The sequence below is a fragment of the Hyperoodon ampullatus genome, assembly GCF_949752795.1.
Source record: "Hyperoodon ampullatus genome assembly, chromosome: 6".
NCBI classification, from domain to species: Eukaryota; Metazoa; Chordata; class Mammalia; order Artiodactyla; family Ziphiidae; genus Hyperoodon; species Hyperoodon ampullatus.
This window is the reverse complement of record NC_136919.1, coordinates 125531384-125548304: the sequence shown is the minus strand read 5'-3', so window position 1 is coordinate 125548304 and position 16921 is coordinate 125531384.

Genomic DNA, 16921 nt, shown 5'->3' with positions numbered 1-16921 from the left:
AAAAAGAATACAGGCCCTTCCATGTAGAAAACTGGAGAAATACTTAAACGTACTAAGTGCAAAGAAGTAAAGAAAAGTAAGTAATATTTTCTTACAATAATAGGTGCTATGATTAAGTGCCTTTCTATGTGTCAAGTACTGTGTTAAGTGCTTTACAATCACAATCTTTTTTATATTTACAATAATCTTGAGAATTAGTATTATTATCCTAGGTTTACAGATGAGGAAACTGAGCCTTAGAGGTTAGGTGACTTGCTTAAGGTCACACAGCCTGTGTGTTACAGAAAGAAGATTTTAAATCCATGTTGGTTTCGCTCCAAAACCCAGTTTCTTAACCAGGAAGCTAGTTTTTCAATTTGTAATTTTACGTTGTGAGAATTTCTCCATGCAGGGGAGCAATATTTCCCACCCCAAAATGACTCTTTGGCATGAGGATTGAATTAGGCTGATTAGTTTTAAGAAATAGAAGACTCGGGAAGTTTTTCTTCTTACCTCCCTCTGAATGGCCTAAAAGAATTTAGCTACAGGGCCTGTTTCTGGAATAGAACCATCACCAGAAATATCTGCAAAGAACACGGGCCGGTTGTGGTAGGGGAACTCGGCAGGGCCCAGAGATAAGAATCCTCTCTGTCTCGCTGTCGCTGTCTGGCCCAGCAGACATTTGTTTACCAAACATTTGCTTTTCTGTCTTCATGCGAATTGCCTTCCTCTCCTTTGTGGTCCAAACCACTACCCCCAGCATCCTTTTTTGTCTTCAGCTAAAGGTGGTATTTAAGGTGAGGGTTTGGGCCATTTTGACGAGTGACTCAGTTTTCCTGGGTCTCTCCCATGTATACATGTTATTAAACTTTTGTGTGATTTTCTCCTGTTTGTCTGTCTCACGTCAACTTAATTTGCAGAAGAACCTAGAGGAAAATGTCTTCTTCCCCGACGCTGTAATCAAAACAGTCTGGCACAAAGATAGACATATATCAATGGAACAGGTTGGAAAATCCAGAGATAAACCCACACACCTATGGTTAATTAATCTACGATAAAGGAGGCAAGAATATACAATGGGGAAAAGACAGTCTCTTCAGTAAGTGGCGCTGGGAAAATTGGACAGTCACATGTAAAAGAACGAAATTAGAACATTATCTAACACCATACCCAAAAATAAACTAAAAATGGATTAAATACCTAAATGTAAGACCGGATACTATAAAACTCTTGGAGGAAAACATAGGCAGACACTCTGTGACATAAATCACAGCAATATCTTTTTGGGTCCACCTCCTAGAGTAATGAAAATAAAAACAAAAATAAACAAACAAAAGGGACCTAATTAAACTTAAAAACTTTTGCACAGCAAAGGAAACCATAAACAAAAAGACAACCCACGGAATGGGAGAAAATATTTGCAAACAAAGCAACCGACAAGGGATTAATCTCCAAAATATACAAACAGCTCCTGCAGCTCAAGAAAAAATAACAACAACAACAAACAACCCAATCCAAAAATGGACAGAAGACCTAAATAGACATTTCTCCAAAGAAGATATACAGATGGCCAAGAGGCACATGAAAAGATGCTCAACATCACTAATCATTAGAGAAATGCAAATCAAAACTACAATGAGTTATCACCTCACACCAGTCAGGATGGCCATCATCAAAAAGTCTACAAATAACAGGTGTGGAGAAAAAGGAACCCTCTGAGACTGCTGGTGGGAATGTAAAGTGGTGCACACTATGGAAAATAGAATGGAGGTTCCTTAAAAAACTAAAAATAGAGCTACCATATGATCCAGCAATCCCACTCCTGGGCATATATCTGGAGAAAACCTAATTTGAAAAGATACATACACCCCAGTGTTCACTGCAGCACTATTCACAATAACCAAGACACGGAAGCAACCAGAATGTCCATCGACAGATGAATGGATAAAGAAGATGTGGTACACACACACACACACACACACACACACACACACACACACACACAATGGGATATTACTCAGCCATAAAAAAGAATGAAATAATGCCATTTGTAGCAACATGGATGGACCTAGAGATTATCAAACTAAGTGAAGTCAGACAGAGAAAGATAAATATCACGATACCCCTTATATGTGGAATTTTAAAAAAGGATACAAGTGAATTTATTTACAAAACAGAAACAGACTCACGGACTTCAAAAACAAACTTATGGTTACCAAAGGGGAAGGCGGGAGTGGGGAAGGGATAAATTAGGAGTCTGGGATTGACATGTACACACTACAATATATAAAATAGATAATCAACAAGGACCTACTGTAGAGCACAGGGAACTCTACTATTATTAGGATATTATTGAGGATATTCTGTAATATCCTAAATGGGAAAAGAATCTGAAGAAGAATAGATATATGTATATGTACACCTGAATCAATTTGCTGTACACCTGAAACTAACACAACATTGTAAATCAACTATATGCCAATATAAAGTAAAAAATTTTTTTTAATTAAAAGCAAATAAAGTGAGAGGTCACATTCTGTTTTGTCTCAGTCATCTTTGATTGGGAGGGGGTTTCGGTTGAGCTGATCCAAGCTCTGGGTAAAGCTGGGCTCTGCCCTCTGTGAGGGCCGTGGTTCCACCTCCTGGCTCTCCTTCTGTCCAGGCTCTGCAGGACTCTTCCCCTCTCCGTGGAAGTGACCCCCTGGCTGCTCTCACAGCCGCCCTTCTTGGGTGGTTCTCGCCCATTCTTTTCCCATGGTCCTACTCCTGATTTTCGCTGACATCAGTCTTTGCAAGTTTACACCCCTTGGTGTATTGAGATTCTTTCCTTCAGCAACAGATTTTTACCGCTTGTCCTGTACTGTTCCAGGATCTGGGAAAAGAGCAGCAGACAGAGCAGCAAAAACCCCTGCTTCATGGGCCTTAGGTTCTCATGGACACAGAGGGGAAGCCACAGTGACACGAACACGTGGCACTTTAGACAGAGACGGAGCCGTGAGAAAAGAAAGCTGCGAAGGGGGGCGGGAGGTGAAGGGAGAGATTTGCAGTGTTAAGTGCAGCGACTGGGGAGTCCTCCCTGAGAAGAGGATATTTGGGTGAGGACTTGAAGCCTCCCTTACCTTTGGAGGGAGCACACCGTGTGCTCCAGGGGAAGGACTTTCCAGGGACCAGCCGGCACAAAGGCCTTGAGCAAGATGTGCTGGCACATTCAGGAACAGGAAGCCAGGCAGCACTGGGTCGGGGAAGTCGTGTTTCAGGAAGATTTGTGTGTCTGTGGGAGCAGAAGAGATCAGAAGGGCGCTTGAAGGACACCCGCCTTGGACAGCTGGTGTGACTGAAAAGCAAACCTCTCTGGTGCTGAGCCTTGAGAACTCGGGGTGGATTTGTTTCAACAGTGATTTGCCTGCCCCAACGAATCGAGGAGGACCCCACCGGCAAGATGATTACTAGCAGCCTCTTCAGGGATGATCATCTCTTTTTTTTGAGGAAACTCAGAAAGACGTAAAGGACGGAGTAACATAAAGTCATTTTAAAATAAGTAAGAGGGACGAGAGGAGAAAACCAAGGAGGGAAGTAAAATGGTGCAGATGCAGGATCCAGAGGACTGGGTAACTGGAGTGCAATAGAGCAGTGGCGTAGGGATGGAGTGAATTCACGGCTGCTTATAAAAAAAAGAAAGGATGAACGGGAGCAGCTGATGGTGTAAGTGAGTCAAAGATACCAGCAGGGTCCAGGCTGGAGTTCGGAACAAAGGTGGTGCTGGCAGTGTTAGCAGGGTACACGCGGTAAAAGGGCATACAGTCCTCCTTTTGGTTAAACTCCATGGACGTTATTTAAAAACCTCTGGCAATACTGGACATGCTGACTCTATCTTCATTCTCTCTTGAATCCACTCTTTTACGTTTTATTTTTTTTTTGGCCACACCACACGGCATGTGGGATCTCAGTTCCCCCACCAGGGATCGAACCCTTGACCCCTGCAGTGGAAGCGTGGAGTCTTAACGACTGGACCGCCAGGGAAGTCCCTGTTTAACCCTCCACTTATCAGCATCCTTTGAAGATTCTTCTTTCCCTGACTCCCATTTAACTGTGAATGTTTTCCCAGGTGTAGACTTTAGTCCTTTTTTTTTTTTTTTATTACTCCACACTAAAGGTTGGCAATTTTTTCTGTAAACGGCCAGATGGTAAATTTGTTAGGCTTTGTGGACATACGATCTCTACTGTAACAATTCAACCTTGCTCTGTCCTGTGAAAGCAGCCAAGGACGCTAATGTAAACAACGGGCGTGGCTGGTCCCCGTAAAACTTTATTCAGAAAAACGGGCAGTGGGCGAGATTTGATCTGAGAGTCCAAGTTTGCCGAGCCCGGACTTAACACTGTGCTCTTGGTGACGTATCAGCTCCCATCCACGTGACAATGGTTCCCACATGTACTGTATTTTTTTTTTTTTTTTTTTTTTTTTTTGCGGTACGCGGGCCTCTCACTGCCGTGGCCTCTCCCGTTGCGGAGCACAGGCTCCGGACGCACGGGCTCAGCGGCCATGGCTCACGGGCCCAGCCGCTCCGCGGCATGTGGGATCTTCCTGGACCGGGGCACGAACCCGTGTCCCCTGCATCGGCAGGTGGACTCTCAACCACTGCGTCACCAGGGAAGCCCTGTACTGTATTTTTTTAGCACAGACTATCTCCTCAACTCCACAGTCCTGTGTACTACTTCTTACTGGACACCTGCATCTAGAAACCCGCATTCCCAGTTTGGAGCTCACGTACCCCTTCCACCCTGAACAGTAACACATGTACATCCTTTCTGCTAAGCTCGGAGCCCCGTGAACCCCGCTCCCCGAGCAGCCACGTGGAGACAGGCGGGCCGTCCGTCACCGCCTCTGCTTAACTCAGCGACGTCCTCTTTGAACTCACCGCTACTCTTCATCCTTACTCCCCTCGTACTATCCCCCAGTCTGCTGCCAGAGGCATCTTTCCACCACATGATATGGTTAAGTTCCTTCCGTGCTGCAGACTTTTACCGAAGCCTCAGAATAAAACCCAAACTCCTGAGCGCGGCCTGCAAGGCCCTTCACCATCCAGCCCCTGGTACTTCTGGAGCCTGGCTTCGTGTTGCCGTCTGGCTGCCCAGGCAGTGAAATGGGGCAGATCTCAGATCTCTCAGCCACGCTGGCGCTCTCACCGCCGGGCCTTTGCACACGCTGCAGCCTGTGCCGGGAACACCTCCTCCAGGTGACAATGCCCCTCCCTGATGAGCACCCACCTCCCGTGCCCATCCTCATCAAGATCCAGCCTTGTGCCACCTCCTTCTAGAAAATTTCCATGAGACCTTGTTAGGGGCAGGTCCAGATTTTGGGGGCCATGAAACTTATACCATGTCATTTTTGTCTCCGTGACAAAAAAATACAAAAATATGTTTTTGTTTTTGTTTTTTTTTCAAAATTTACGACATATAACCACGTGAGTACATTACCAGGGTCCCAGGAGGGGTTTGTGCAATTGAGGAGCCTGGAGGTTGCATCTGGGAATCTGCCCCAACCTGCCCCACGCGGGGCTTCCTCATACCCTGGACCCGGCACCACCACAGCACCCAGTAGACGGCACTGAATCCATGGTCTGCTCATTTCTCTGTGCTCCACGCTGGACCGTAAACTCCTCAAGGACCAGCACTGTGTGCCCAGCACGCCGTAGGTCTTCAGTAATTGCTAGTACAGTGAATGGCAGTGTGAATGACAGGTATGTAGAGACAGGTGCAGCCTGCCCTGACTTCAGGTTGTGTACGACGCGGGCCTGAGGGGAGGGGCAGGATCGGGGAGGTGACCTCTGGCGGACAGAGTTGTCCAGGGTATAAAATCCTCTGCCTGTTCCTGTCGAGAATTTCAAAATTCTCAGCGTGTGGTGAATGTACATTCTGTTTCCTATGGACTACAACTGACTTTCCAAGAAAGTGCTGTAGTCATTATAAGTCTAATTTATTTCATTGCCCCAATAACATCACGCTTTTTCACGACTGCATCTGAATGTGGGGAAAGAGGTGAGAAGTGCTGGCACCTGGCCAGGAGACTTGGTCACAACATAGAAATACAGCATCTAGTAAAACATGATAAACTGACAGACTTGAAAAGAGAAAACGAAGAGAAATAAACTTCGCTGTGTGTCTTCTCCTCAACTAATATGACATTAGAGAATTTTTAAAGAATGGGAAATGCTGGAAACATGGAAGCATTCCAACTATAATTAAATTATATGTTGTATAGTATTGGATCGAGATGTAGAAAACATGCCGCTATGTCAAATGACAAATGGCCTGCTCCGTGGCTGTCAGATGTGAAGTGCATCTTATAAATCAGGAATAAAGAGGCGATGCCTCAAGGCAGTTGGTAGACCTATAAAGTGGGGATCTCCGGGCTGAGCTTCTCATCTCTTCTCTACATACACACTTCCCCAAAAGCTTGTGGGTTTAAAACCCCTTAATATTTAATATTCCAATGACTCCCAAACTAATACCTGTTGACATAACTTTTTCACTGGGCTTTAGACAAGGATACCCAGCTGTCTACTTAACATGTCCACTTGGATAAAGAACATGCATTTCAAACTCTGTGTGTTCCCCACAGAATCTCCGATTTCCCCCACCCCATCCCATTTCAGCAGACGGCACTGCCGTTCAGCCAATTACTCCAGCCCCAAACCAGGGAGGGATCCTTGGTTTCTTTCCTTCCCTCACTCCCCGCAATCAATCCATCATCAAGTTCTATGAGTTCTGCTTTCAAAATACATCTCACATCTGTACCACCATTAGCAACTGCTTAGATGTTTGCACCTAACTATGAACTGCTGCCATGTTTTCACTCTTGTCCCTGCAACGCAGCTTCTACAGAGCTCTACGGAGTGGAGAGATCTTATAAAAGTGTAAGTCAGACCATGGCTCTCCCTCTGCTACTTAAAGCTCTCCAGACCATGGTGGCCTGGGGGAGTCACAGCAGCCTTGCCCGCCTCTGCGCCTGCATCTCCTGCCTCGTGGGTCACACCAGGCAATGTCCAGTCTGGGGTTTCTATACTAGCTGTTTCCCTCCCTCACTTTTCAAATGTTTGCATATTATGATTTAGGTCTGATTCTTATTATTTAGGTCTTGGCTCAAATGGTGTCTGCTCAGAAAGGCCTTTCCTGACCAACCTAAGTAATTCCAATCATATCTTTCTTTGTTTTCTTCAAGATATTTACCACGAATTGAAATCATGTGTTCATTTATTTGGTTTTTTTTTTAAGATTTTGTTGTTGTTGATGTGGACCATTTTTAAAGTCTTTATTGAATTTGTTACAATATTGCTTCTGTTTTATGTTTCGGTTTTTTGGCTGCGAGGCATGTGGGATCTGAGCTCCCCAACCAGGGATCGAACCCACACCCGCTGCATTGGAAGGCGACGTCTTAATCGCTGGACCGCCAGGGAAGTCCCCCATTTACTTGTTTTATGCCTAACAATCCGCACTGAACTGTGAGCCCCAGAGGGTGAGTTCTCTGTCATTCACCGTTTATACCCGGAGCCTGGAGGAGTGCCTGACTCACGGTGGGAGCTCATCAAAGCTATTTGTTCAATAAATGAATGAATGAATGATCTGCTCACTCTGAGCATCACCTCTGTACTAGGGCCTGGCTTTTTATGCTGATGGAAGGAATGAGACATTCTGCCATCTGTACCTCCATGGCAGGGGCAGGTGGGTAGCGTGGAAAAGGCAGACCTGAGTTTTGAGACGCGTCTCTGTACGATGGGTGACCTTGCACGAGCCTCCCAGCCTTTCTGCCCTCAGTTTTCTAACCTATGCAATGGTAATAAATATACAGGCTGCTACAGTTTTTCAGTAACATTTACAGAATTCAAGTCCAGCTGATATTTGGAGAACTTCTATGTGTAATTTATGATAGCATTTATAATGATAGCAAAGAATATATACAAGTATAGCTATAAATACATATATGTTATTGATCAGAAGAATGGTTAGTTCCTTTTGGGTTACCTTTCTAGCACGAAGCAGAGTCCTTAACAGCCTTATTTAATTGATGTTAACTGGTAATAATAGGGTAAATTTACAGAACTCACATTAAAAAAAAAAAGACCTCCTCTTAGAGTGCTGACCCTGCCACCCGTGACTAACAAGCAGCTCAAGGAGAAAGGGGTTGAGGGACCCCCTCAAAGTACTCAAGTCCCTCAAATGTCGGTCAATCAACGGGACCCTCCAAATGAAGGCCGTTTCCGCTTGGAGGCCTGCTGTACGTTTATAATCTCTTTCTCTCCCTCTTCTCTCAGAAGTGCTAATGAAATGTATTTCTCCCCCTTTTCTTTCAGGAAAGCCTGTTAGAAGCTTTTAAGACCAGTTTATCCTGCTCCAGATTTTGAGGTTATTTTTCGGCCTTTGGTCGGTAGGGTGGATCACAAACTTAGAATTTAGAGTCGGAAGGGATTTGACACCATGTAGTTCAAACTACTTTGTGCATCTTTCTCATAGATTAAAAAAAAGATTGTGCTGTCAATTTTTGTGTGTGTGTGCGGTACACGGGCCTCTCACTGTTGTGGCCTCTCCCGTTGCGGAGCACAGGCTCCGGACGCGCAGGCTCAGCGGCCATGGCTCACGGGCCCAGCCGCTCCGCGGCATGTGGGATCTCCCCAGACCGGGGCACGAACCCGCAGCCCCTGCATCGGCAGGCGGACCCCCAACCACTGTGCCACCAGGGAAGCCCTGTGCTGTCAATTTTTAATACTGTTTTCAAGTCTTTGAAAGAAAGAATTTTGCTTTTCATAATTATAGGCCAGAACCACCAGCATTCCAGGCTGTGAACTCTTTCAGGGTGATATGGTTTCATTTGTTTTATAAGCCCAGTGTCTGGCATGGCTCCCACAAGAAATGCTTGAAGGGGCTTCTCTGGTGGCGCAGTGGTTGAGAGTCCGCCTGCCGATGCAGGGGACACGGGTTCGTGCCCCGGTCCGGGAGGATCCCACGTGCCACGGAGTGGCTAGGCCCGTGAGCCATGGCCGCTGAGCCTGCGCGTCTGGAGCCTGTGCTCCGCAACGGGAGAGGCCACAGCGGTGAGAGGCCCGCGTACCGCAAAAAAAAAAAAAAAAAAAAAAGAAATGCTTGAAGAATGAATCATTCCTAATATGTCACTTTGCTAACTAGACAAGCTTGTCAATGTTTAATTGCTTACATTCGAAAAGATACATGCACCCCAGTGTTCACGGCAGCACTATTTACAGTAGCCAAGATGTGGAGACAACCTATCATCTGTCTGACACGGACAGACAACAATCTGTCCATCAACAGACGAATGGATAAAGAAGGTGTGGTACATATATACAATGGAATACTACTCAGCCACAGAAAAGAATGAAATAATGCCATTTGCAGCAACATGGACGATCCTAGAGATTATCATATGAAGTGAAGTAAGCCAGACAGAGGAAGACAAATAAAGTATGATATCACTTATATGTGGAATCTAAGACAATGATACAAATGAACTTATTTATAAAACAGAAACGGACTCACAGACTTAGAAAACAAACTTATGGTTACCAAAGGTGGGGGGAGGTAAGGGATAAGTTAGGAGTTTGGGATTAACATACACACACGACTATATATAAAACAGATAATCAGCAAGGACCTACTGTACAGCACAGGGAACTCTACTCAACACTGTAATAACTTACATGGGAAAAGAATCTGAAAAAGGATACATGTATATGTATAACTGAATCACTTTGCTGTACACCTGAAACTAACACAACATTGTAAATCAACTATACTTCAATATAAAGAAATTAAGAAAACATGTAATTGCTTACAACAAAATAAAGGGATACAGGCATGGATAACCTAAGATAACAGGTAATTCAAGAATGATTTTATCAGATTTAGGAAATGAGTGAGAGGCCCCCCAAATAAGTCTAAACTTTTTCACAGAATTTCCTGTTTTCCACACTATGTTACTAACTTAATATTTCCGTCGGTGATTGATGCTCAATTGTGCGGTAGGAACATAAAAGCCCTGAATTCCTCAGATAATTCACAGAGCAGAAAATCGATTTTAGGACCAAAAAGAGAAATCAGAGTGTCAATAGTTATTACCATCTCACTGACTTCACCTTCCACAGAACTCAGCTGGGATGGCATTGTCACATGTCCACATTCTACACGTGCAGACCTCTGTTACATGGCTCCACATTTTGTATCATATGCGTCTATAAAACCACCAATCATTTGTGATGAAACCTACAGCACAGAGAGGTTCAGTAACCAGCACAAGGCCAAACAGCTAGTTAGGTGGCAAAGCCAGAACTCTCAACAAGGTCAGGCCCTCTTCACTCTGACTCACTGGTTCTGCCTGACAAGTCACAGAGCTGAAGGGATTTGAAGGTGACTTAATCGTATGACTTTGTGCCACTGATGAGGACCCTGGGGCCAGAGAGACGGGGGCACGGCCCTCAGGCCCACACAGCTGGTGTGTGGCAGCCTCCTGACCATGGACTTTCATGCCTCCTGGAATTGAACGGGGTCAGAGCTAAGGAGATGGAAGTGCAGGTCCCAGAAATGACATGGGAAAACACCCCCACTTTGTTTCCTGACGTACGAGCAGCAAAGGAGTCACAGCATATTTGCATTTTAGAAATCTCTCTCTAGCACAGCTGGAGGATGGATTTGAGAGGATCCAGTTGTGAGGAATGACAAAGGCAGTTCCTCAGACAGCAGTGGTAATGGGGATGCTGTGGAGACAGGTTAACACGTTGCTTTAGCAAGTGCAGGGGACAGGTGGCGGCTGGCAGACCTGGGATTAGGATCCTGCGTCCTCTCAGCTGTGCACAGCGGCATCACAGCTGTGGCTTATCGAATGCTGCGTCCTCCCAGGTGGACGGGGCACTCTGTCCATCCTGCTCACGGCTACAGCTTTAGTGCTCGGCGCTCTGCCGGGCACATAGGAAGCCCTTACATACTGTTCAGTGGATTAAATGAATATTTCACTCTTCCGACATGGCTGGGGAGAGAGGCAGTCTGTGAATGGAGAGTTAAATCTTTATCTTTAAGGGACGATAGTTAAAAATACAGTATTCGGGGGCTTCCCTGGTGGCGCAGTGGTTGAGGGTCCCCCTGCCGATGCAGGGGACACGGGTTCGTGCCCCGGTCCGGGAGGATCCCACATGCCGTGGAGCGGCTGGGCCCGTGAGCCATGGCTGCTGAGCCTGTGCGTCCGGAGCCTGTGCTCCGCAACGGCAGAGGCCACAATGGTGAGAGGCCCGCGTACCACACACACACACAAAAGATACAGTTTTCAAATTCAGCGTCTTATAAACACCACATTGATCATTCATTTTCTTTTCCTAGATGATTGTCACATATCCAGGTGTTCAGGTGCTCCACTTTCTTGAGTTGTCAGATCCTTGAGAGCAGCAAAGTGCTGCATTTGTCACATAAACCAAGATAAAGCTACTCCAGTAAGCCTGCTGACAACCTCCCACTTAAGAATGGGAGGTCTTATGATTCCAACAGCCTTGGAAGGAAGAGACACAAAGAAATGTTTTTGAAGCCTGCAGACTTAAGGCTCATTTTAAGAATAATTCTAAGGAGCTGAGATGTCAAACATTTAGGTTTGACAGACAGTCTTCAGCAATTCTGGGCAATTCAAAAGAGGTACAGAGGAAAAACTGGTTCTTGTTCTCAGATGCAATATTAATAGGTTCTTATGTGAAATATATTTTTTGCTATTATATAATCTGTGGCCTGAAAACAGATTGAATGATGCTGGCAAGAGTAATTTACAAGATGAAAACAAGGGAAAGGACAAGAAATATTGATGAAAGAGACAATGTTACAAATAAAAGGCTTTTCCTGAATTAAGAAGAAAAGATGGCATTTGAACTGACCAACCAACCAATAACTTGGACAGTTAGCAAACCTCTTAATGTCCACTGCATTAGATACTTAAATTGATCTTGGGAAAATGTTATTTGCTCAGGCATTTATGGTAATTTAATTGTTCCTTATTATATGCTCAACAGTATTTTAGAAATTGTAGCTATTACAGAAAATTCATTTTATCTCTTCAACGTGGGCCAAGAACAGGTTTATTTTTTGAAACACTAAAGAGAAAAAGCAGTAAGAGTAACATAAATGTGTTGTGACTAACAGCAGGTGTCACCAAAACGTCTATAAATAACAAAGGCTGGAGAGGGTGTAGAAAGAGATCCTAGTGCACTGCTGGTGGGAATGGAAATTGGTGCAGTCACTGTGGAGAACAGTATGGAGGTCTCTCAAAAAAAGCCCCCAAAACCTGAGCTACCACAGAATCCTACAATTCCACTCCTGGGTATATATCGGAAAAAGACAAAAACACGAACTCAAAAGGACACATGCACCCCAATGATCACAGCAGCATTATTTACAAGAGTCAAGACATGGGAGCAATGAAATATTACTCAGCCATAAATACAGAAGAATGAAGTAATGCCATTTGCAGCAACACGGATGGGCCTGGAGGGCATTATGTTAAGAGAAATAAGTCAGACAAAGATAAATGCTGTAGGATATCACTTATATGTGGAATCTAAAAATACAACAAACTGGTGAATATAACAAAACAGAAGCAGACTCACAGATATAGAGAACAAGCTAGCGGTTACCCGTGGGGAGAAGGAAAGGGGGAGGGGCAATGTAGGGGTGGGAATTAAGAGTATAAACTACTGGGTGTAAGATGGGCTCGAGGAGGTATTATACAACACAGGGAATAGAGCCAATATTTTGTAATAACTGTAAATATAAAGTTACCTTTAAAAATTGTATAAAAATAAAAAATTAAAAGTCAGCACTTCCAAAAAATTAAATTAACAGCAGAGCTAAAGGTGAACCAGGAGAAGGGAAGCGAGCGTAGGGTCAGGAAATCCCTTGCACACCCCTGACATCACGCAGGGCTGACCGCACCTTCCCCATCTCGGACGGAAGGTTCCAGCCTGATGTTTAAAGACTCTGAAGGGAGACATTTGCCCTGTTTCTAGTGTTTTCAATGATTACATGAGCCAGTGAGGGGTTATCTGAGTAAAGCAGAGGGTAACCTCAGGTTTCTCTCATTCCCTCCCTGCCTTCGTCTGTTCTGGCTGCTGTAACAGACCACATAGATGGGGTGGCTTAGAAACAACAGAAATCTATTTCTCACAGTCTGGAGGCTGGAAGTCCAAGGCCCAGGTACCAGCAGATTTGTACCAGCCTCTGTGTGAGTGCTGATCCTGTCCACGAGCACTCCACTCATGACCCCCCAAAGGTGCCACTGACAAATGCTGTCACATTAGGGATTAGGCTTCCACATATGGATTTTTTTTTTTTTGCGGTACGTGGGCCTCTCACTGTTGTGGTCTCTCCCGTTGCGGAGCACAGGCTCCGGACGCGCAGGCTCAGCGGCCATGGCTCACGGGCCTAGCTGCTCCGCGGCATGTGGGATCTTCCCAGACCGGGGCACGAACCCATGTCCCCTGCATCGGCAGGCGGACTCTCAACCACTGCGCCACCAGGGAAGCCCCCACATATGGATTTTGAGGAGACAAACATTCAGGCTATGGCACTCCCATGATGAAGAAGGGCGTGCATGAGTCTGTGTGTGAGTGTGAGTGTGCGTGTGTCTGAGAGCACGTGTGTGTGTTTAACTCAGACCAATGCTCCTGTCCAATGATGAAAGTACTTGAGGGATGACTGAATTGTGATAAAAGTTCTACACTGCAGAGTCACCATTAACAAAGTCTGAAATCATTACCAGGACTTGGAATTCTCTAGAGTGTATACATTAAAACTGCCCTCGTGGGTGAGGATGCATGGATGCCTTTATAGGAATGATCACTGGCTATTGCTATGGGCTTGATGCCATTCTGTGCAATTACTGTGTATCCCGCTTAATTCTTACAAGGGCCCTAATACAGTTGGGATCACCTGCCCGCTACAGATTTAAAATAAAACAAAAAAAACTGCAGCAAAGATCAGTTATTAATAACCTTCTGAGACATACTGTGAGTAAAGCCTGGTATGAACCTGGATAAACTGGCTTCAGAGTTTTTAGATTCTGAACCACTGTACTGTCTACCCCCGCAGAACGTTCCTATGAATTAAACCAAGAGCACTCTAGAGACAATAGTGGGTAGAGCGCAAGAAAGGCGTCATGGTTACTTGGTCACTCTCCTAGGATCCAGATGTAAGTCTTTAACCAGCTAGAGGGGCGGCTCGCTGACCTTGCGCGTTTTCGTAGAACTGACGGCAGGTGAGAAAGATGTTGGCGCCGGGGAAGCCTCCAGGGTTTACTAAGCAGCGGGGAGAGCCGCCTCCGTTTCTTTACTGGTGATGGGCTTTACCGCGTATTGTGATTCTAGGACCACCGTAGGGGAACAAAACATCACCAAAACGGCTATTTATATCTTTGTTCTTAGTTGAGAAAATGCATTTTATTATGGGCAAGATTTGGCTGACTTTGCTAACCCAGCTGTGAAGTTTAAAATATGATTATATCATTTTTTATGTCGTAGCTCACATGTGGAAAGCAATTTTCCAGTTTTCAGTTCTGAAAAACAGTATATTTCATCCATCATTTAGATCCTTTGGTGCTTTTTCCCCCTTCTCTGTTCTTAAAGTTTGCTTTTTGAGACTGCTCCTGAATGGAGGTAATTCATGCTTATAAACATCATTTGAATCGTGAGCATCACAGATGTGAAGTCATGTCTTGGGGACCATGTAATCACGCGTGTTCAGGTGAGCCCCTGACAGGGAGTGCAGGCTTCCTGAAGCAGCGCTGCTCCCAAGGCTATTTGATTACACAGAGCTGCTTTATTTCTGGCCCATGATAACTGATCATGAAAATATCCAAATGTAAGATAAGAGTTCGTAATGAAAAGATTTAAATAGTAAAGTTTGAGTCTTTGGATCCTACCTGTGATGAGGTCTCTACCTCCTATTTTGTAGTAGTTCTTATAAGGAAACGTCTTATTTTTAAAGTGGATCCAGAATATGGGTATATCCTGTTTAAAATACAGATGCTCTTATACCCGGACAAAACTATAATTCAAAAAGATACATGCACCCCAGTGTTCACAGCAGCACTATATACAATAGCCAAGACTTGGAAATAACCTAAATGTGCATCAACAGATGAATGGATAAAGAAGATGTGGTACATATATACAATGGAATATTACTCAGCCATAAAAAAGAATGAAATATTGCCATTTGCAGCAACATGGATGGACCTAGAGATTATCCTACTAAGTGAAGTAAGCCAGACAGAGAAAGATGAATACCATATGATATCACGTATAGTGTGGAATCTAAAATATGGCACAAACGAACTTACTTACAAAACAGAAATGGACTCACAGACACAGAGAACAGACTTGTGGTTGCCAAGGAGGGGGAAGGGAAGGAGAGGGAAGGACTGGGTATTTGGGGTTAGCAGACGCAAACTATTATACACAGGATGGATAAACAACAAGGTCCTGCTGCAGAGCACAGGAGACTATATTCAATATCCTGGGATAAACTATAATAGAAAATAATATAAAAAGAGAATGTATCTATGTGTATAACCGAGTCACTATGCTGTACAGCAGAAATTAGCACAACACTGTAAATCAACTATACTTCAATAAAAAAATAAAATACAGATGCCCTATTTGTAAGCCATTTTCTTGTTCTGACATTGAAAGGCACTTGCAAAAATTACAATCTTCTTATCTTTTATGGTCAGTGAAAGGGGTTTTCAATTAGTTAATAAAATATTCTGGTGAATATTTACTCCATGTTTTAAGTGTGGTTTAATATTTTTAAACGAACAATCACTGATAGTTCCATAGTCTACACTCTGTTGAAGGAACACTTATTTCTGTTTTCTGATGTTCCCTTCGACGTGGAGGAAGATCCACTCAGTATAGAACTGGCTTCTCCCCAGCCTCTCATTCACTCTCCCCAGGAGAGAAGGATTTAATCTGTTTAGTGCGCTTAGGCAGAGACGCTGGGCACCTGTAACCCCTCCCTCCACTTGCCTGCTTCGGGGACAGAGCTGCCCCGGAGCCAACGCTCCCCTCAGCTACTCCACGCCGTCAGGACAAGCCTCGGGTGCAGGGCCGTCTGATTCCTTCTAGGGTTTGGTCCTAGGACGTCCATTAGCTGCAGATGTAATCTGTCCACCAACCGAGGCTTGATCAGTAAGACATGGGAGATTGTGTCTTACTGACTCTTCTGTCGTGTTTCCCAATTGGATCAGGACTCATTGTGGAGGGGAGTCCCGAGCCTCATGACATGAGCCAGGGCAAGCCACCACGTGGGGTGTGGTGTCTGGCGTGGCAGTGCCATCGGTGCTGGGGATTCTGTGCTAAGTGCAGACGCTCCCTGCGGGGAGCTGGACAGCGTTGGGCAGCTCTGTCCACAGGTGGGGAGCTGCTTCTAAACTGTGATCCTGTTTCTCTAGAGGCAGAGGGGGGTCCCCAGGGCTGAAGCTGAGGTGCTGGCCTTCAGCAAATCCGAGGGGTCTCAGAGGGCAGAGGAGGGTGCAGTGTTTATGCTAAGCGGGCAAGGCTGAGGCCGGCGCTGATTTCAGGGAGGGGTTCTCCCCTATGGCCTTTAGCGATTAGGGAGCAAACAATATTTGCCTTTTGAAAACAGATGTACCTGGTTTTTGCAGGGGCTCAAAAGCACTGGTGAGATCCCACCTGTACCCACGTGCCAGGCTAGGTAGGCAGCGTGGGGCGGTTGCCTCAGTGTCTATTCTGTCCTTGGGTTGTTCCGGCTGCCTTCACAGCCCAGGGCGGGCACGGCCCATCCTAAACTCGTGTGGCTTGTCCATAGCCAGAGGAGCCCAGCACCAAGGGCATATACTGTTCGATTCTGCTCATCTGATGCTCCAGAACCAGGCATAACTGATTTA